General features: G+C 43.2%; 1 protein-coding gene across 1 annotated transcript in view; it reads left to right on the forward strand.

Annotated features, from left to right (window-relative positions):
• The window catches only part of CCDC73 (coiled-coil domain containing 73), a 250798-nt gene that overhangs the window by 88682 nt on the left and 140961 nt on the right, over positions 1-21155 (forward strand). The window contains exon 5 of the mRNA XM_048852773.2: positions 4562-4759. The gene's annotated coding sequence lies outside the window, so the exon portion shown is untranslated. The remainder of the gene's footprint in view (positions 1-4561; positions 4760-21155) is intronic.

Consider the following 21155-nt stretch of genomic DNA (forward strand, 5'->3'; position numbering starts at 1 on the left):
TCCTGGGTCAGAGCAAGTTGGGGCCCCACCCCACCCCTCCTGCCTGCAGTTCCCCCTGACACTCCTGTCAGGGAGCGAGGGAAGCCCCTATGCCCTGCTCCCTGGTAGGAGCGCCAGGTGAGCAGAGCAGGGCAAGTCCCTGCACCCCGACCCCACGCCCCAGCAGAAGCTCTGGGCAGGCAGAGCAGGTTGGGGCCAAGCCGCATTGGCCCAGTGGCTAATCTGCCACTGAGAGGAGCACTGTGAGGAGAAGGAGAATGGGGACAGCAGCCATCTTTGCTAAATGTGGGTATGCTCTCAGTCTCACTGTTCTTACTGAGAACAGAAGATAGCAGCCATTTTGAAAGAGTGAAATTCCATACCTTTAATATGCTTGGATTCCGTTTCATTTTAAACATAACTCTGAATTTCCTGGGTTTATAACACTTCATTTGGGGATTATTAGGACAATCCCATATTTTACCATAAATTACTGATATCTCCATTTTTAGATTGGGAATTTTTTTTAAGGTTTGAAGAATCCAAATTTTTCACAAAGGAAAGGGAACTGGAGTGTAGGTTAATGTTGGCAGGGTAATTTTGAGAACGTCTGAGTCCAAACAGAACCTAGGTTTTAAAAAAAACAGAATTAACAAATTGTCTTTTCATAATTACTCTCGAATAGTAGGGATTTCATGTAAAGTTCAAAAACAACATAATTGAAAACATAGATTTTTAAACAAGTTATTAGAATAAAATGTTTGAGAGTCTAGGTGTGAAATCCTGGTCCCAATGAACTCAATGGGAATTTTGGCTGACTTCCATAGAGATAGGATTACACACCATAATTTTTCCAAATAATAGCAGGCAAAGCCTACCTTTTCTGAAGTTCAACAACTACCTACATGCACCTATTCACTGTCTGATGATGCATGCATAATGTGTTCTGATACTTAGTAATTATTTCAAGTGAAATTAAAATCCACTCCAAAACATTGCTGCTATTATTTATTTCTAAATACCTACATTTTCTTTCTGGATTATCTTGAATTTTCCTTGAACAAAATGAAGCTTTGTTACAGCAAATAAAGAAAAGGAACAACACAAAGAAAAACACTCTGGACCAGGATTTGGCTATTTTGCAAACTGTTTAGGAAAGCTAAAATGATATTATTGTGATGTTTTTTCTGTTCCATGTTTGCAATGCCCAAGAGTGAATGGTGTGAAAACCCTCATTTTCCACTTCCAAAAATGTTGGACAGAGATTGCTTTCTATGTTCTTCAGAAAATGTTGAAAGCTAGTTGTTAATATGTGTAGATTTAAAGTGCTAACCTCAGGCCATGTCTACACTAAGGCCTTATCTACACCGGCAAGTTTCTGCACAGTAAAGCAGCTTTCTGCGTTGTAACTCCTGAGGTGTACGCACTAAGTGGCTTGGCAGGGCCACAGTGCCAGTGTAGACACCATGGTCGATTACAACACTGCGATTGGCCTCTAAGAGGTGTCCCACAATGCCTGTTCTCGCCTCTCTGGTCATCAGTTTGAACTCTACTGCCCTGCCCTTAGGTGACCAACCGTCATCCCCACCCCATAAATTCCTTTGGAATTTTGAAAGTTCCCTTCCTGTTTGCTTGGTGATGTGTGCAGTGGTCTCAGCGCATCTTTCCAGGTGAGCATGCCTGCTCCACGCACCAGGCGATCCCCCGCTTGGAGCAATGCCAAACTGCTGGACCTCATCAGTATTTGGGGAGAAGAGGCTGACCAGTCCCAGCTGCGCTCCAGCCCTAGGAATTATGATACCTACGGACGGATTTCACGATACATGACAAAAAGGGGCCATGACCGGGACACACTGCAGTACCGGGTCAAAGTGAAGGAGCTGTGGAACGCCTACCACAAGGCGCAGGAGGCAAACCGCCGCTCCAGTGCTGCACCCACAAGCTGCCAGTTCTACAAAGAGCTGGACGTGATACTTGATGACTTCACCTCCACTGTGAAGGCCACTGTGGATACTTTGGTGGCTCGCATGCCAGTCGAGAGTGGAACAAGCCAGGAGGAGGAAATCTTGGATGAGGATGTGGGGGGGAAGGGGCCCAGAGGCAGAGGATGACTCGGAGGGCAGAGATGCATGCAGCCCAGAGCTCTTCTCTACCCCGGAGGAGGCTAGCCAGTCACAGCTATCAGATCTTGGTGAAACACAAGCAAGAGAAGAGGCCCCTAGCAAGTGGCTTTGATTCTGAGAATCGCTGAAGCGAGTTGTTGGGGGCAGGAGGTTGCAGAAAGCAGGCTTCTATCTGTATGATGCACGTACCACCACATACGTAGTCTGAGTGGCAGAATAGGCTGTTGATTGTCTCCCTCATTTCATGGGAATTTACCTCAGAGATCTCCAGGAAACTCTCATGGAGATACTGGGAAATCTGCTGCCGCAGGTTCTTTGTCAGAGCTGCTTTGTTTCTTGCCCCATTAATGGTAACTTTCCCACATCACTCTGCTGTCACGGAGAGGTTGGGGGGACACCATTGCTGCACACAAGTGAGCCGCATAAGGGCCAGGGTGGAAGCCGCAGTCTTGGAGAAGACCCTCCCTCAGCAACGAGATATCTTCCATAATGAACACAGCCTGTAGAAAATGTGGGGACAGGAATGATTGTAAGGCCCCCCCTACAGTGCTAGCTCTCCCCAAGAGCCCCGTGCCCAGTGTACATGATGGTCCTGGAACACTGATTTCTCCTGTGGTTTCTCACCATTTTGGGGGTCTCGTGGCTCATGTGTGCTTGCCTGGGTTCAGCCAGTTAGTGACAAGTATGTAAATGGTGGCTGTGTTTTAAATAAGTGGTCTCTGTGTTGCAAACAATACTGCTTCTGAAAAATGTTGCATTTTGGCTTCAGAGATATGACCTTGGGAGCCCAGCCTCCCTCTTTGTTATTGCCAGCTGAATGGCTGCGCAGAATTAGGAAGTGGCCATGAAGAACTAAAGAGGACTTTCTGTGTGAGGTCACGATGCACTCAGTGGCCAAAAAAACAAGAATTTAAGGAGTGGTGGGACAGCAAGAAGAAAGACCAAAAGGAGAATGTGGTGTGCCAGAAAGAAGCAATGGAGCGGCTCTTAAATGTTATGGAGCACCAAGCGGACATGCTCCAGGCACCACTAGCACTGCAAACTGAGCAGCTCCACGCCCACCCTCCCCTGCAGCCGCTGTCACAAAACTCTTTCCCATGCACCCCCCAGACACAGCCAACACACTTAACCTCCTGGCTCCAGTCTGTACCCACTGCATTCCACTCCTGCCCCATCACAGTCCAGCAATGCGGACTCTCAGTACCCATTGCACTCAACACCTGTCCCTCTGTAGTTTAGCCCTGCTGAAGTACAGCACCCGCTGCACTGTACTCCAAAGGAGAAGGTTGGACATGATCCCTGGACATACACAAACTTTAACGGTCCCAGACCGCACCTCCTCCTGGGACCCTCCCTTCCCCCATCACCTATAGTGCTGATGTGTTTTTTTTTTTGTTAAAAGAATTGTTTTGGTTTGAAAGCAATCTTTATTCCATTAATTGACAACAAACAGAGCCCTGCAAAGCAGCAGGCAATTTTCTTACACCTTCATAGTGCATCATCTGCACCAATCACAATCACCTCTTAACACTACAAACACTGCACTTCTGAGCATAGCAACAAATATTAATGGTTTTCAGCTTCAAATTGCTGCCTCAAGGCATCCCTGATCCTTATGCCCCCGTGCTGCGCCCTCTAGTAGCCCTGGTCTCTGGCTGTTGAAATTCAGCCTCCAGACACTGAGCCTCAGCGGTCCAGCCCTGAGTGAGGCTTTCACCCTTCCCTTCACAAATATTAGGGAGCGTACAGCACGCAGCTATAAGCATAGGAATATTGTCATCAGCCAGGTCCAGCCTCCCATATAGGCAGCACCAGCGAGCCTTTAAACAGCCAAAAGCACACTCAACAGCCATTCTGCACTTGCTCAGCCTTTGCTGAATTGCTCCTTGCTCCATGTATGGCTTCGTAAGCCACGGCATTAAGGGGAAGTCAGGGTCTCCCAGGATCACAATGGGCATTTCGTCTGCCCCTACGGTGATTTTCTGGTCTGGGGAGGAAGTCCCTGCTTGCAGCTTCCTGAACAGGCCGGTGTTCCGAAAGAGGCATGAGTCATGCAACTTTCCAGACCAGCCTAGCTAGCATTCTTCCAGGATCCCAACAGGCTGAATACAGCAGGGGTTAGATCAGCTGAACTGCAGCGCTCAGGCTGTGCGGATTTTTCGTCCCCCCCAGTAGCTATTCTGCTCTAAACATTAAGCCTGGACCAGGCCTCAGCTAACAAATTCTTGTCTGATCTCCCTTCCCTATTGTTGCTATGAGTCTGGCCTAACAAGCTCCTCACATTTCTCTCACTCACCTGCCCTGGTTTTAGTGCGAAGCCAATGACAGCACTAGTGCAACCAGCGCAGCTGTTTGGGACTCAGGCCACCACCAAAGGGCAAAGTTGATGCAATTTGCGGGTGGTGCGAGCACCTGCCTTGCTGCAGCTTTTCTTTTTCTTTTATTTCTAATGATTTTAGACATACGCACGAGGCGGCACCCGGGGAATGGAGGGCGTGTAACAGCAACCAGAACCCCAGGAACCAGCCTTCGAAGGAGGCTGGGTTACGGCTCTGCAGACCCTCCGCCTAGACTCGCACCCGGCTCCCCTTCTCGGGCTCCCCGCGAGGAGGAACCGACGGTTGGAACTGGCGGGAAGGAGGCGGCTCAGCGTGCGGGTAAATGGGCGGCGATGACCCGGCGCCCTTCTCCTTTGGCTCTCCCCTCTTTCCGCTACTTCCCCCGCCTCCCCCGTGTTACGCCGCGCTGGGGCGGGGCGGGGCGAGGTTATTTTTCTTCAGGGTTTCGAGCGCGTTGATTGATTTTTTTAAAACACGACGGGGGAGTCGAGCGGCGGGGGTGGGGCACTAAGCGGGGAGTCTGCGGGAGGCGGGGGCTACGGGGCTCCGCTCGTGGGGTTCGTTGTTGACGAGCCTCCTCCGCGCTCGTTGCCTGTAGGATGAGCAGGGACATCCGACCGCCCCGACCCGCCAGCTCTCACTGACTGGCGTTGCTGCGGCCTGGTCTCTTCATCGGCCGGCGGGCGGCCTCAGCCCGGCGCGCGGGTGTTTTGAGTGCCCTGATTGCAGGCCGGGGCTGGGCAAAGCGGAGATAGAAGCCCGATGCTTTATTGGTCTGGCTGCTCTTTAAACAGGCACTGACAAGAGCGAGGGGTTTAAATACCTCCCCCCTGTGAAGGTTGTAAAACTTAACTTCCCCACCACGCCACCCCAGCAACGAAAAGACTCCAGCTCGCCAAATGGGGGCTGCAGCTTTGTTAAAATTCCTCCAGCCTTTAACAAACCAACCCGCCGTCGCCAGGGATTGAGAACCTGTTTATGACACAGGCATATGTTATTGCCTCCTCAGTCTTCCCACCCTGGTAAAGCAATAGGGAACTGAACTTGACAAGATTACTGTTCTCAAAGAGCTTCAGAGAGCAACTTCGCCCAATTCAATCCAACGTTTCCAGTTTCCTGTGTCCTTTTGTTGTTTTTTCCATCCATCCTGTAAGGTATAGTCTTTAACTTTGAATGGATTCATAAAGTTTAGAATATTTACATTGCTAAAATGTGCTAATAGCCTCTTAGCATCTGCACAAAAAAATAATTGAGCCCCAAACAATAAATATGTAGAAGTCCATTCATGCCTTTGCTTCCTGTCTGTGCTCTATGGTCAAGATCAGTGTCCCATACATAGATCTTGGCAGAATGAGACATTTTCTACCCCCCCTTTCTTTTCTTGATCCTGTATTTCATTCTTCTATCTATCCCTTCACTTAATCCTCTGAGTACTACTGTAATAATTTCCTTGCCATATATTAGTTTGTTATATATGAGAAACACGCTACTATAGCATTTTATGATTCAAGGACCGTGGCAAACAAATTGAGTGACTTTTTTTGCGTTAGCTTTTCATTTCCATAGTGATCCCTGAAACTGATTATATATTACAATGACCACACTAATAATTGCTTCAGCTGGGAGAATAACTAGTGACTGTAGCCAGTAGTAAAGTTTATGGTGATGTGAGATAGGAAATCTACCCTCTACTGCATCAATCAATGGATGATGTACATTGTTGTCTTTTAACACAACAGTGGATTCCAACAAAATAAAGCTATTATTGACACACAAATAATTGTATTATTGCATTGCACATGTCTGACGTGTTTAGTAAGAGAATAACAATTTATTGTAAAGTGAAATATCTTGGTTTTTTTCTTATTTGTCCCTCTTATATTGTCTCTTATTTGTGTTGAGAACAAAAATGTAAAAATATAGTTCTAATTTTAAAAGTCTTTACATATATTTATATTGAGAATTAGTTTTAAGATGCTTGCTTATTGAATTTCTTACACCTCTTTTGTGTTTTCTCTTAAGCCTTAGTTAATGGGTTTTGCATTATATTGTACCTTTAGCGTGATATTTCTTAGAAAATATTTCACTGAGTCTGTAGTAGCTAGTAGCAGGAGCAAATTTAGGCTGTATTGATTCCTTAGTGAGATTTGCATATAAGAAGTTCTTTCTTCAGCACATCATAATTTGTATTAGAGGCTAAGAAAGAATGGTGCTTTGGTAACAAATGATGCTTCCTCTGATTAATAAGACTAAGGATACATGTTAAGTGATGTATCAAAAAGGTTATATACACAAATTAAGTTTTTAATAACTTCAGCTGTGTGTGTAACTACCTGTGCACTGATTTGAACATTTACTAACAGTGTGAACGATTCCATAGTGTTCAGATTCTATTATTTTAGGCTTGAGAATCTAATTGCATTCCTGCCAGTTTGTGTCACTTAGAGCAGCTCTTTTACACTGTTAACTTGAGTCAGGACTCAGAGTGGCATAGATGCAATCTTAGAATCTGGGAGCTGTGACCTGTTCATTACAGTTCACCTCTCTCCTTCCCCCAGTGCTATGAGCAGGTATCAATTGATCTCAAGTCAATGGAAGCTGATAAGTTACTAGCACTTTTGAAAATTAGCCACTTATTCGTGTGCCTAAATATGCATATAGGAGCCTAACATTAGGTACCCATATCTGAAAATCTTGGCTCCTTTATTTGTTTCTATGTTTTGGGCTAATTGCTTTTCAAAATTCAAAAAAGTCTTCCTAATTTTAATTGGTTGATTTCTTGCCATAGTTTATATTCCTTTTTGCCTAAATTGGGCTGGATCTGCATTTTTGAACAATACCTGTTTGGCTAGAAAAACCTCTTGAACTTTGTCATTTAACCATACTGCTTTTTTTATAACCGGTATATTACGGTATACATAAGTGGCTTCCATGATGAATCTAAAGATTTTAATTATCTAATTTTTTACTTTATGGTCTTCTTGAGTTGTTCCTTTTTTCAAAGTTTAATGTCAGTGTTAGATTGCAGTATGATGCCGTTTGTTGAGAATATTAAACTTAATTATATGGTGATTGTGATCACTGATGTTTACTGGCTGAATCATAGTGATTCATTGTTCAAAGTCCCATGTATTACATAGGGTTAAGTCAGAAGTAGCCTCTAGCTTTTTGTGCTGCACCAAGGAGCAATCTTTTAAGGTTGCATACAACATGGGTGGAAGAACTTTGCTGGCTTCTAACTGGAGGTAGTGGTAGAGGCTAAAACATCCACTGATAGGAACATAATGGCCAAATTATATTTGATAGACAGCACTGAAAGCCTGAGCCATAGGCATATGGATTGGCCAGTGATGCAAAATCATCAGCAAACAGGTTGCGGTAAGAAGTCTGCTGGCCATGAGGGGAAATTTTGTATAAATTGGGTTTTGGGGATTTAACAATTTTGGATTCTGAGTGAAAATAGAAACTGGAGCTCTGATTCGCCACTGCTTTACTCTCATCATCTATCGCAGTGGTTCCCAAACTTTTCGGCATCACGCCTTCTTTTTAATTTTCGATAAATCCTCACACCCCCCACCTCTCCTTTACCATCATCCAACCTCCCTGATCCTTGTCCCCTGACCGCCCCCTTCAAGGACCCCACCCCCTATCCAACCTCCCCTGCTCCCTGTCGCCTGACTGCCCTGACCCCATCCACACCCCCAGCCCCTGACAGGCCCCCTGGGACTCCCACTCCTATCCAACCCCCCCCGCTCCCTGTCTTCTGACTGCCCCCCCGAACCTCCTCCCAACCCCCCTGCTCCCTGTCCCCTGACTGCCCCCCTGGGACCTCCTGCCTCTTATCCAACGCTCTGCTCCCCGCCCCCTTACCAGGCCGCTCAGAGCGGCAGGACTGGCTTAATGGAAAGCCTGGGAGGTGAGTGGGCTCAAGCTATGCTGCACATGCGGCGGTGTAGCTGCAGGGGAGAGTGGACAGGTGGGGAGGGGCCGGGGGCTAGCCTCCTTGGCCGGGAGCTTAAGGGCCAGGCAGCCTCGCACCCCCCTTGGAATTTCTTCATGCCCCCCAGAGGGTGCACCCCACAGTTTGGGAACCAATGATCTATAGCTTTGCCTGCAAACGAGTGCCAAGTAGATGTAAAACAATATCAAATCAGAATAGTATCATTTTACATCCAAAATGCACTCATTTAGCACAGGTGTAAGTGACAGCACAAGATGCAAATCAGGCCCCAAGCCTGCCCTAATAACAGAGGTTCCAGTCATTCCCTTTTCAGAGGAACAGCCGTGTTAGTCTGTATTCGCAAAAAGAAAAGGAGTACTTGTGGCACCTTAGAGACTAACCAATTTATTTGAGCATGAGCTTTCGTGAGCCACAGCTCACTTCATCAGATGTGTACCGTGGAAACTGCAGCAGACTTTATATACACACAGAGAATATGAAACAATACCTCCTCCCACCCCACTGTCCTGCTGGTAATAGCTTATCTAAAGTGATCAACAGATGGGCCATTTCCAGCACAAATCCAGGTTTTCTCACCCTCCACCCCCCCACACAAATTCACTCTCCTGCTGGTGCTAGCCCATCCAAAGTGACAACTCTTTACATAATCAAGTCGGGCTATTTCCTGCATAGATCCAGGTTTTCTCACATCCCCCCCACCCCCATACACACACAAACTCACTCTCCTGCTGGTAATAGCTCATCTAAACTGACCACTCTCCAAGTTTAAATCCAAGTTAAACCAGAATATCTGGGGGGGGGGGGTAGGAAAAAACAAGAGGAAACAGGCTACCTTGCATAATGACTTAGCCACTCCCAGTCTCTATTTAAGCCTAAATTAATAGTATCCAATTTGCAAATGAATTCCAATTCAGCAGTTTCTCGCTGGAGTCTGGATTTGAAGTTTTTTTGTTTTAAGATAGCGACCTTCATGTCTGTGATTGCGTGACCAGAGAGATTGAAGTGTTCTCCGACTGGTTTATGAATGTTAGAATTCTTGACATCTGATTTGTGTCCATTTATTCTTTTACGTAGAGACTGTCCAGTTTGACCAATGTACATGGCAGAGGGGCATTGCTGGCACATGATGGCATATATCACATTGGTGGATGTGCAGGTGAACGAGCCTCTGATAGTGTGGCTGATGTTATTAGGCCCTGTGATGGTGTCCCCTGAATAGATATGTGGGCACAATTGGCAACAGGCTTTGTTGCAAGGATAAGTTCCTGGGTTAGTGGTTCTGTTGTGTGGTATGTGGTTGTTGGTGAGTATTTGCTTCAGGTTGCGGGGCTGTCTGTAGGCAAGGACTGGCCTGTCTCCCAAGACTTGTGAGAGTGTTGGGTCATCCTTTAGGATAGGTTGTAGATCCTTAATAATGCGTTGGAGGGGTTTTAGTTGGGGGCTGAAGGTGACCGCTAGTGGCGTTCTGTTATTTTCTTTGTTAGGCCTGTCCTGTAGTAGGTAACTTCTGGGAACTCTTCTGGCTCTATCAATCTGTTTCTTTACTTCTGCAGGTGGGTATTGTAGTTGTAAGAAAGCTTGACAGAGATCTTGTAGGTGTTTGTCTCTGTCTGAGGGGTTGGAGCAAATGCGGTTGTATCGCAGAGCTTGGCTGTAGACGATGGATCGTGTGGTGTGGTCAGGGTGAAAGCTGGAGGCATGCAGGTAGGAATAGCGGTCAGTAGGTTTCCGGTATAGGGTGGTGTTTATGTGGCCATTGTTTATTAGCACTGTAGTGTCCAGGAAGTGGATCTCTTGTGTGGACTGGACCAGGCTGAGGTTGGTGGTGGGATGGAAATTGTTGAAATCATGGTGGAATTCCTCAAGGGCTTCTTTTCCATGGGTCCAGATGATGAAGATGTCATCAATATAGCGCAAGTAGAGTAGGGGCTTTAGGGGACGAGAGCTGAGGAAGCGTTGTTCTAAATCAGCCATAAAAATGTTGGCATACTGTGGGGCCATGCGGGTACCCATAGCAGTGCCGCTGATCTGAAGGTATACATTGTCCCCAAATGTGAAATAGTTATGGGTAAGGACAAAGTCACAAAGTTCAGCCACCAGGTTAGCCGTGACATTATCGGGGATAGTGTTCCTGACGGCCTGTAGTCCATCTTTGTGTGGAATGTTGGTGTAGAGGGCTTCTACATCCATAGTAGCCAGGATGGTGTTATCAGGAAGATCACCGATGGATTGAAGTTTCCTCAGGAAGTCAGTGGTGTCTCGAAGGTAGCTGGGAGTGCTGGTAGCGTAGGGCCTGAGGAGGGAGTCTACATAGCCAGACAATCCTGCTGTCAGGATGCCAATGCCTGAGATGATGGGGCGCCCAGGATTTCCAGGTTTATGGATCTTGGGTAGTAGATAGAATATCCCAGGTCGGGGTTCCAGGGGTGTGTCTGTGCGGATTTGATCTTGTGCTTTTTCAGGAAGTTTCTTGAGCAAATGCTGTAGTTGTTTTTGGTAACTCTCAGTAGGATCATAGGGTAATGGCTTGTAGAAACTCGTGTTGAAGAGCTGCCTAGCAGCCTCTTGTTCATATTCCGACTTATTCATGATGACAACAGCACCTCCTTTGTCAGCCTTTTTGATTATGATGTCAGAGTTGTTTTTGAGGCTGTGGATGGCATTGCGTTCCGTATGGCTGAGGTTATGGGGCAAGTGATGCTGCTTTTCCACAATTTCAGCCCGTGCACGTCGGCGGAAGCACTCTATGTAGAAGTCCAGTCTGCTGTTTCGACCTTCAGGAGGAGTCCATCTAGAATCCCTCTTTCTGTAGTGTTGGCAGGGAGACCTCTGTGGATTAGTATGTTGTTCAGAGGTATTTTGGAAATATTCCTTGAGACGGAGACGTCGAAAATAGGATTCTAGGTCTGCACCTGGTGCTACTTTTGTGTCACTAAATCTCCTTCCCCTGATGGGAAAACAGGTTCTGTGAGGTCACCCTCGCATTGCTTCTGACCCCATAGTTGTCTCCCAAAAAGTATTTCCAGATAGGGTTTATAATATGGCTCAGAGTTCCTAATTAGAACTACAGGAAGGCAGCATTGTTTAGTATGGTGTCAACTAGGTGGCAGTATAGTGTATAAAACAAACACTGAAAGCTTTGGTATCATTCTATTGATAAAAATCAAGTAGATGTATTTTGATCAGGTTTCTGTAAAAAGATCTTAGTAGATATTTCTAGTTCTATAAAATGTGAGTAGAAGTGCTCCACTTATTCTCAATAGCTCAAAAGACTGAAATAAATTAAAATAATATTGAGGTTGATAGGTGGGGAAAGGATTAAATCATCTCACATCAATATGTTATAGGTCCCATATACAATTAAAAGAATTTGATAAAACAGAGTTTTATATTTCTATTTTTTGTTTTGGAATGGGTTAAAATAATTTCATTAAATTTTTCACAATCCTGTTTATGTATGCTTGAAAAGCCCTTCCCAAGTTGTAATTGTGTTCCTACCATATTCTTGACCTTTAGATACACTACACTATATTAAAGGAAAATTAGTGTTTCTGGAGTTATTTTGAGGGTATTGTAGATACATTTTAGTGTTCAGTAGATCTATGAAATTTGCTTATGTGATAGAAAAAATTATGAGAAAGTTTTAATTAAGATCTGGATTTCTAGGTTAACTAGTTTTCAAAAGATTTCATAAGAACTCAAACTATTAAAGGGAACTTCTTGAAGAGGAAGAGAGGTGGTCTCTCAGGTAGGCAGTTGAAAGCCATTATATATTCTTGTACCAGAGCATGAGGATTTGTATGGTGCAGGTATGTACCTGCAGGCTCTGCTGACAAAAATCTCTAATCAAAAACACATAGAAGTGCATGTATCCTTATGTGGAGCACCCATAGAGAAAAAACGTCTGAAGAACTCAAGTTCCTGTACATATATATAACCTCTCCTTACTCCAAATTATTCTCCAGGATCTCCAAGAGAGAAAAGCACAGTGTCACGTATAGGTAGCCTAGTTTATTTCTCCTCAAGTCCAGGGTGGATAAAAATCAATGATTTAAAAAAAATCAGATTTTTTTAATTTAAATTGGATTTTTTTTGATAAAATGCTTTTTGAGGAAAAAGCCTATCTAAAGATACATTATAGCTCAAAGATATCTCATCATGGAATAGGGATTATCAATTCTGTTTCTATAGTATGAGACAATATATTCATGTAATGTTTAAGAAACATTTTGTAAATGAGTTCTAATAGTTCATGGATTAGGGACCCAATTTTATGGGGTTCCAGGGGCTTCCTAGATTATTTAGGTTAATCTTTCTATCTACCCCATGGGACTCAGTGCTCAGTCTAGAAGATACCATCAGAGATGCTTAGTTTTGCAGTTCTCAAATTGTGGATTTGTCTCTCTAGAGATAACATGCTTGTTAACAGCAAAAATGTTTTTAAATAAATTAATATATAGAGTTGAGAAATAACAGACCTCAACCCAATTGTCCCTCTGCAAATTTGTGTACACAGAGTCAATCCCTTACCTCTCTCTAAAAGGGCAAAGTTTCAAAAAGTTCAATGAACAGAAGATTGTTGGGGGCGGAATAGATCTGGACAAGCAGAAGAAGTCTGGAGATAAATGTGAGAAGAGAGGGACAGGCAGTAGAAACAAAAGTGAAACTGTTTGAGAAGCATATTCCAGAAGTCTTTAGGTCTTTCTGAGTATAGGCTTCATTGGTTTGAGATCTACCATACCATTCTCTCACTAGAAGGGAAAACCTATAATGGCAGCAGGCTGTAAAAGAGACCCAGTTTGGGAATATTTTAATGAAGTTCCTCTACTTGTGGGTAAGACAGGCATGCATGCAAAATGCAAACAGTGCAACAAAGAAATGCAAGACCTGGTTGCCAGAATGAAACAACATCATGCATTCTCTTTCTCCTTTGTCTTGTCTGGGAGAGCCTCTCTACTGGTGTGGAAGAAGAGCCAAAGGCTACGCTTTCAGCTGTAAGCCATGGAAAGCACAAAGCAACCACTGTCCGTGCAGACCTAGGGTCTAGTGCAGAGTTGCTGTATAAAAATAACTCCCCTTATTTCGTGGACATTTAAGGCAGATTTACACAAGGTATTTATTGAACCAGTTTGCTGTCCCAGCCATGGTGAGTATGGCCCTGATGCATGAGTGCTGGACCGTCAGGTGTGTATGCGCGCGCGTGCTTGCAATGGCGAGTGAGCACCATAAAATTTCTCTTCCCACCTTTCCCATATTTTCCCTGGTGCTGCTGTTGCTAGCTGTTGCCGGAGGCTTGAAACTACTACGGTCAATGCCGACCCCTGCCATCCAAACTACGGCCATGTTTTGGAAACCCTGGGTGAAGGGGCGTAAAATCGCAAAGGGAGAGAGTACATGCAGTATTGTTTGCAGTCCAAGCAGTTGAAATGAAAACTACCACTGCCTCCCCTAGGTGACCCTAGCTGATATCACTCTCCTGAGGGTAACCAAGGCGGCAAGGAACAGATGCCACAAGCATCTGGGTGCAGACTGGGTCCTTATTCTGCTATGTTGTGTACTGCGATGATGCCAGCCGAATTAATACTGGAATAGCATGGGAAAGTGTCCTATCACGGTGGAAGAAATAAAGCAGCCCTCTCGAGAAACCTTCTGCAACAGATTGCCTCCACGAAAGTTTCCTAGAGATCTTGTTATACCAATAAAATAAAAACCAGCAGGATCTTACTAAAGGGGATAAGACAAAATGTCACATTTATTGTGAATACAAAAAGAATCATAGTAGGCAGTCAGTTATAGCTATAACATTTCATCCAGTTTCACATTCATTCATACGTTCGTTCATACACACACACAGGTTCTGCAGCTGCTGTATAGTTACCAGTCCTGAATCTAGCTTGAGTTCGTGGCTTGGGTTCATAGCTTGTGGCGGCTAACTGGCCAAGAAAGCCGGGCACAAGGAAGAGCTGGGTCTCTGTTGGGCATGCACCGATGCCTTTCCATGTTGGCAGCAGAATGTTACCCTTCAAAGTCTTCCATCTCACCCATCCTTTTTATCAGCTTTAGTTTGAATCCAGAGTCTATAGGTCTTGCTGTGTCACGCTGCCTCTGGGTCCGGTGTGATTGATCACTCATCAGTTGCAGACATGACTTTCAGCCTAGGACCTGGCTTTGACGTTTCTTCAATTGTACTTTTGTTCTTTTCTTTTGAGGGTGGACTCCCCTTACTTTGTCAGGGCTGTTGTCTGCATCTTCAGCCGTTGGGTGTTTACACTTTATTTCATCAGGACAGGCTGGGGCTGGAGGTAGATTCCATCATCCATACATACCTCATTCACACATCTAAACTAAACTAATAAGATTACAGCAGGGTTTTGCAAAAATGAAGGTTGCAGCAAGCTTTTACAAAATGAAGTGAGCGTTTTAAAATGGAGTTTGGGACAAGTTAAAATGGAGTTTGAGTTACAATATGGAAAAGTGTAAGGAATGACAGTGAGCAGAAGTTACAATGTTGAAACAGTGTAAGTTTCAGCGATTTAAGCAGCAATTGGATTGAAAGTGAAACTCGATTAGCCAGTTATTGGGGTAACCGGTTTTATGAATGAATGTTGTTTCATTTATAAAACTTTGCTTATGAAGTTATATTAATAAAGTGAACAATTAAAAACACTGATCAGTTCTACAATCTCTATGGAGGTTTCTCGGACTATCCCTGTGTACATACAGTCTTTTACTTGGGGCACCCTCTCCCTTGCTGGTCCGGCCACTGGAAAGCAAATAGCCACTCTACCTCACCATGTCTATTTTAATTAAAAATAGAATATAAGAAAATATGATGGGGTGTACCAACCCTGCACTGGTCCAGATAAAAGGAGGCAGTCAGCTCAATCGGGGTGGGTGACAGAGGAGGAAGGATGTACACCGTCGGTTCCTGCGGAGGTACCCGTGATGCTCCTGGCGGTAAAGCCCAAAGTCCCTGACTATGCTCCAGGCGACTCACTGACTGCAGAGACCATGGGGGAAGCCCAGCCACCACCCACTGAGGAGGCTACTGCCTGCTGTACGTCCCAGCCCAGAGGGAAGTAAGACCTATAGACTCTTTGCTTACCTTGCCTTGTCCAGGGTCTGCAGCCTGCTTGCTGTTTCACCCTGCCCAGGGGGCTAATTCCCCAAGTGCCCCCATTGGTGATGGACTCAATATTTTCCACAGTTGTAGCTATAACACAGGATTGGGGTAGCCATGTTCCTGTGGGCAACCCTGGGGTTGGAAGCTATTAGTTTGGAACAGGTAAATCTGGGAAAACTTTCCCCCTTAACAGCTGTATTTCTTTATTTCAGTTAAAGCAGGATTGGTTGCTAAACCTGCGCACACTTCACTGGGATATAACATTTACAAGCATTTTTCATACAAAGATCCAGTTTCCTTAGGGCAAATGCCTTACATGGCTTTTCTCAGTGAGCTTATACTCACCAGCAACCAAATAAATAAGCATAATTATGTGTGAAGGGGTACTACTTATTTAATTGATTCAGCTTGCACAGAAGTGTCATGAAAAGCCATACAGGGCATAACTAAAGGTATCTGAGTTTCTTGTAATGTTACTGTAATATTTTAAAAAAGCAGAAGTTTTTCAGACAAATCTGTTAAGTTTAAAAAAAGAAAATTTATACTTTTAAATCATTATTTCTTTTAAAAGATATTTTTATCAATTGTAATGATCAGAAGTTTTATCTAATATCAAAACCTACCAGTTGTGGTAAAATGATAGTGTGAAATTAATGCTGTTATACTATAACAATAAAGATGTGACTCGTATTTTATGTACACATGCATTCAAGTGTAGTGACAAATGGCTTCATGCTGTGTGATTAAATGCATATTAGCGTTTGCCCTAGGCATTTGATTATTACCATCTTTACTTCATTACATTACCACACTGTATGGCCATATAATTTATAAGATAATACAGACATCACTTTGTTGCTGATAGGAATTATTCTGTTTTATGGATGGTGTCCTTTAATTTTGCCTTTCATGGATTATAAAATTGCTTAATATCTGCTGAAGTGAATCACTGGAGAAGCAAATAAAGATGTTGGCCTCCGGTCACAGTGTCATTTGTGATACTGGCAAAATCTTACAGGCTCATTTATCCCTATACATGATTGATAACACTATGGGTTAAATGGAGAAAGCTTTGCTTCCATTAAAGGATCATCATGAATGAAGACCTCCCACTTAAAAGTCAGGCATGATGAGAAGACAAGAGACTATCTACAGGTCAAATTAAATAACTTAAATAATTTAAGTGGAATGACAGTGTAATTTGTCCATTCTGTGTTATTACCCTGACCCCTACCAGGCTCATAGGATAACTTACTTTCTAGTGTAGGGTATTTAAGATGTAATTTTTAATAAATGTTCATATTTAAGTGCCATAAAGGTTTTTATAAGTGTGTTTTAATAAACAGATTTAATAATGTGTGTTTTAAAAAACGTCATTTTATCATGTTATATTTGTTAAACATAAAAACATAATAGAAAAGCAAGTGCAGTGAATGCTTCAAAGTGGGGATTTTAATCATTCTTTATCATTTTTATTTTTTTCATATTTATAATGTTGTCTTAAAGATGCACATTGTAAACTTTTTAAGCTTTTTTTTACTCCAACTCTGTGACAAGCATGTTTGTGGCCAAGAATAGAAGGAGAATATATTTCTTTAGGGACATTTTTTATTGCACAAGAAACAATTTCTGTATTATCATACCAAATGACACGCAGTATTGTTTATCTTGTGGTTTTTATGGCTTTAAACAGTTGTATTAATTTGAGATGTTTATAGTAGACATTTAATTTGTCATTCCAATATACATCTGATTATTTTCAATCTTTAAAAACATGTTTTAATAATTTAATATAATATGAATTTATTAACTTTAAACTTCATCAGATGTTTTCTGTCAGTAATTTGCTTGCTTTTCTTTTTGCTGTGCATCATCTATTCAACAAATTATAGAGCAAATGGTCAAGTTCTCATATTCCTCTGACTGGTGGGGAGGGTCACACAAGTATCACACTCAGCCTGGAGAATGAGGAGAGGGAGTAGGGTATAATATGCATCATACCTTTGCAGTTTCCAGTGGTTTCTTACAGAGCATTTTGTGGCAGTCTCAAAGGAGGCTTGCCTGACCTCCCTGTTGCAGAATGAGTGCAGATTATACATAAGAAATTGATACCTCACAATGGAGGGATGAGTGAAATTTCTGAGCTTCCACTTGGAAAAGCTTTTATCTTGACTCGCTGCCTTCGGGATGTGAAGCTTTCCTTGTCAAGTGCCTTTGCTGGGATCAGTTGGGTGAGGGAAAGCCAGTGGATGCCTCAGGTCCATTTTCTTCCATCCCTTAAAAATGATAAAGTTGATTTTAAAAAAAAATCACTGACAAAATAATTCCCAAAATTGCTTTTTTGATTAACAAGGAATTGGACTCTATCCTGCATAGACTAACACATATAACTTTGCTCATTGACTTAAGTGAGGCTACTTTCGTGATTCAAGTTATTTACATGCATCAGCCTTTGCAGGATTGGGCCCTAAATTAGTCCATCACTTTCTTTGTGTACAGAATTTTTCACAGGAATTAATTTTTCTCTAAACATACCACACACAAGATTCTCCTATTTGGATTAGCATCCTCATGTCTGAAGCTGGTGGAATTCCAAAGCTCAGAGGTCTAGGTCTACAAAGGGACTTAGATGTTGTAACACTCAGCGTTTCAGTGCCTAGGCATCCTGCTGCCTAGTGGAATCCTCAGGCCTGAGATAGGTACCCAGGTTCCCAATATAATGCCTGGGAGGACAGTTAGGGGCCTAAGATAGGTGCCCTCAGAGGGGAGCAAGTTGTTTGGGGAGCAATCTAAGCTAGCGAGGAGCAAAATGCAGAGGAAAGCAATGGGACTTAGGGCTTAGATTCATAAAGATACTTAGGTGGCTAACTTCCATTGATATGGGCTTTTATGCTCCTGTCTCTCCTAGGGACTCTGAGCCATGAACCCTCTCCCTCACCTCTTTTTTGGGGAAAACCAGAGAGAGAGACCCCTTCCCCTCCATTATGCCCAATAGTTAAGGCACTTTGTTGTGAGGTGGGAGACTGGGTTCCAGTCCCTGCTCAAAATCAGGCAGAGCAGCGATTGGAATCTGGATCTCCCACCTCCCAGGAGAATGCCCTAACCACCAGGCTGTTGGGTATTTTGTGGGTGAGTCTCTCTCTTTATTTTTGGTGGAGTTGTTCCACTTTGTATAAATGATTAAATCTTCATTGGAATAGGAAATGTCTGAACCACCAGGCTGTAAGAGTCAGTCTGTCCATCTGGCCCAATGCATATTTAATTATTTATACAAAGTAGAACAGCTTCAACAGGAGAGATCGAGAGAGACCCACCCTAGAATAGCCAGTAGACCTGAACCCAGGTCTTCACCTCCCAAGAGGTTAGGGTACTCTTCTAGGAGATAGGGAAACCTGGGATCAAGTCCCTGTGTCAAATCAGGCAAAGTAGGAGTTTGAATCTGGGATACACACATGTAAAATTCCCCTCTTTGGAGAACTGGTTTAGTAGGCATGCTTTGAGAATGCCTGAGTAGGGCTTGATTCAGTAGGCAATGGGTGGAATGCCTAGTTTAAAAATCCTGCAGGGACTTAAATGTGAGCTTGGGCTCCAACTTCCAAGCAACTTGTTAAGCTGGGGGTAGCTCCAGGATTTAAGTGGCTTTGCACATGTTCATGGGGAATATTTAGGCATCTACTGGGTTAGGTGGCAGCTAAGCAGTGTTTTTGGGAAAGTCATTAGACATTAGGTGCCTACAGAGGTAGTTAGGCAACTAAGTACTTTTGTGGATCTAGCCCAAAGAGTGAGCCTTATGTGACTGTGGTATTGGAACTGGAGCATGTATCAGGTCTCCTCATTTTACTTTATAGTCACAAAATCTTGTCTTAAATCAGGACATAACATGATTAAAGATGGACTCAATAGTTTTATATCTACTATGACATGAGAGTAGGGTCTTTTAGTTATGTAACTGTTGATGACCTCTCTAACAGTAAAATAGTCTAGAAAGTTGTATTCCTTGTACTGCTTTATATATTTGTGGTGTACCTCTGAAATCTGGGGTCATTTCAAGTAATGAAGAAAAGAAAAATTATTTGCATTTATTATTGAGGGGTGGGGGCTGATTGTGCCGTTTTGGATTCAGTAGGAGTTTTGGCCAAATAAGGATTGGTCTGTCCTGAATTCTAGTGCCAGTTTTGTAAATTAAAAATAATTAAGCCTGTATTCTCTGTGCGAAAATGAATGTGTAACTGTGTAAATTAAAGTACAGAGTTTGGTTACTTGCACAATATTTGTTTGCACATTCAAACAGCCATTTGATGGTGCTTAATATGGATACATTTTTTTACACATGGATTTTGCCAGCAGATTTCAGCTTCTACTCTTGAAAATTTGGTCCTTTAATTCTACATATATTTTGTTAATGGAGTTGTCAAGGTTCCTCCCCCTCTCTGAACTCTAGGGTACAGATGTGGGGACCTGCATGAAAAACCTCCTAAGCTTATCTTTACCAGCTTAGGTCAAAATTTCCCCAAGGTACAAAATATTCCACCCTTTGTCCTTGGATTGGCCGCTACCACCACCAAACTAATACTGGTTACTGGGGAAGAGCTGTTTGGACGCGTCTTTCCCCAAAAAATATTTCCCAAAACCTTGCACCCCACTTCCTGGACAAGGTTTGGTAAAAAGCCTCACCAATTTGCCTAGGTGACTACAGACCCAGACCCTTGGATCTTAAGAACAATGAACAATCCTCCCAACACTTGCACCCCCCCTTTCCTGGGAAATGTTGGTTAAAAAGCTTCACCAATTTGCATAGGTGACCACAGACCCAAACCCTTAGATCTGAGAACAATGAAAAAGCATTCAGTTTTCTTACAAGAAGACTTTTAATAAAAAATAGAAGTAAATAGAAATAAAGAAATCCCCCCTGTAAAATCAGGATGGTAGATACCTTACAGGGTAATTAGATTCAAAACATAGAGAACCCCTCTAGGCAAAACCTTAAGTAACAAAAAAGATACACAGACAGAAATAGTTATTCTATTCAGCACAGTTCTTTTCTCAGCCATTTAAAGAAATCATAATCTAACACGTACCTAGCTAGATTACTTACTAAAAGTTCTAAGACTCCATTCCTGGTCTATCCCCGGCAAAGACAGAATATAGACAGACACACAGACCCTTTGTTTCTCTCCCTCCTCCCAGCTTTTGAAAGTATCTTGTCTCCTCATTGGTCATTTTGGTCAGGTGCCAGCGAGGTTACCTTTAGCTTCTTAACCCTTTACAGGTGAGAGGAGTTTTCCCCTAGCCAGGAGGGATTTCAAAGGGGTTTACCCTTCCCTTTATATTTATGACAGGTGTGGAAACTTAAGTACTTTTTTTTATTATTATTGATAATTTATTATCCAGTGCTGACAGTATTATTGGTGCTGTATAAGACAGAAGACAATACTGGGCCTGATTCTCCTCTTTTCCCCTCCCCCCCCCTTGTGTAACTTCAGTGAGTTCATTAGAATTACTCCTGATTTGCAGTGGTATAATTGAGAAAATAATCACACCTACAATCCCTTCCCCAAGCAACTCAGGGTGTGTTTATATTATGGTTTTAGCCATCAGTTAACAAGGCCTTAGGCACTGATCAATGTTCC

The sequence above is a fragment of the Caretta caretta genome, chromosome 6 (assembly GCF_965140235.1).
Source record: "Caretta caretta isolate rCarCar2 chromosome 6, rCarCar1.hap1, whole genome shotgun sequence".
NCBI classification, from domain to species: Eukaryota; Metazoa; Chordata; order Testudines; family Cheloniidae; genus Caretta; species Caretta caretta.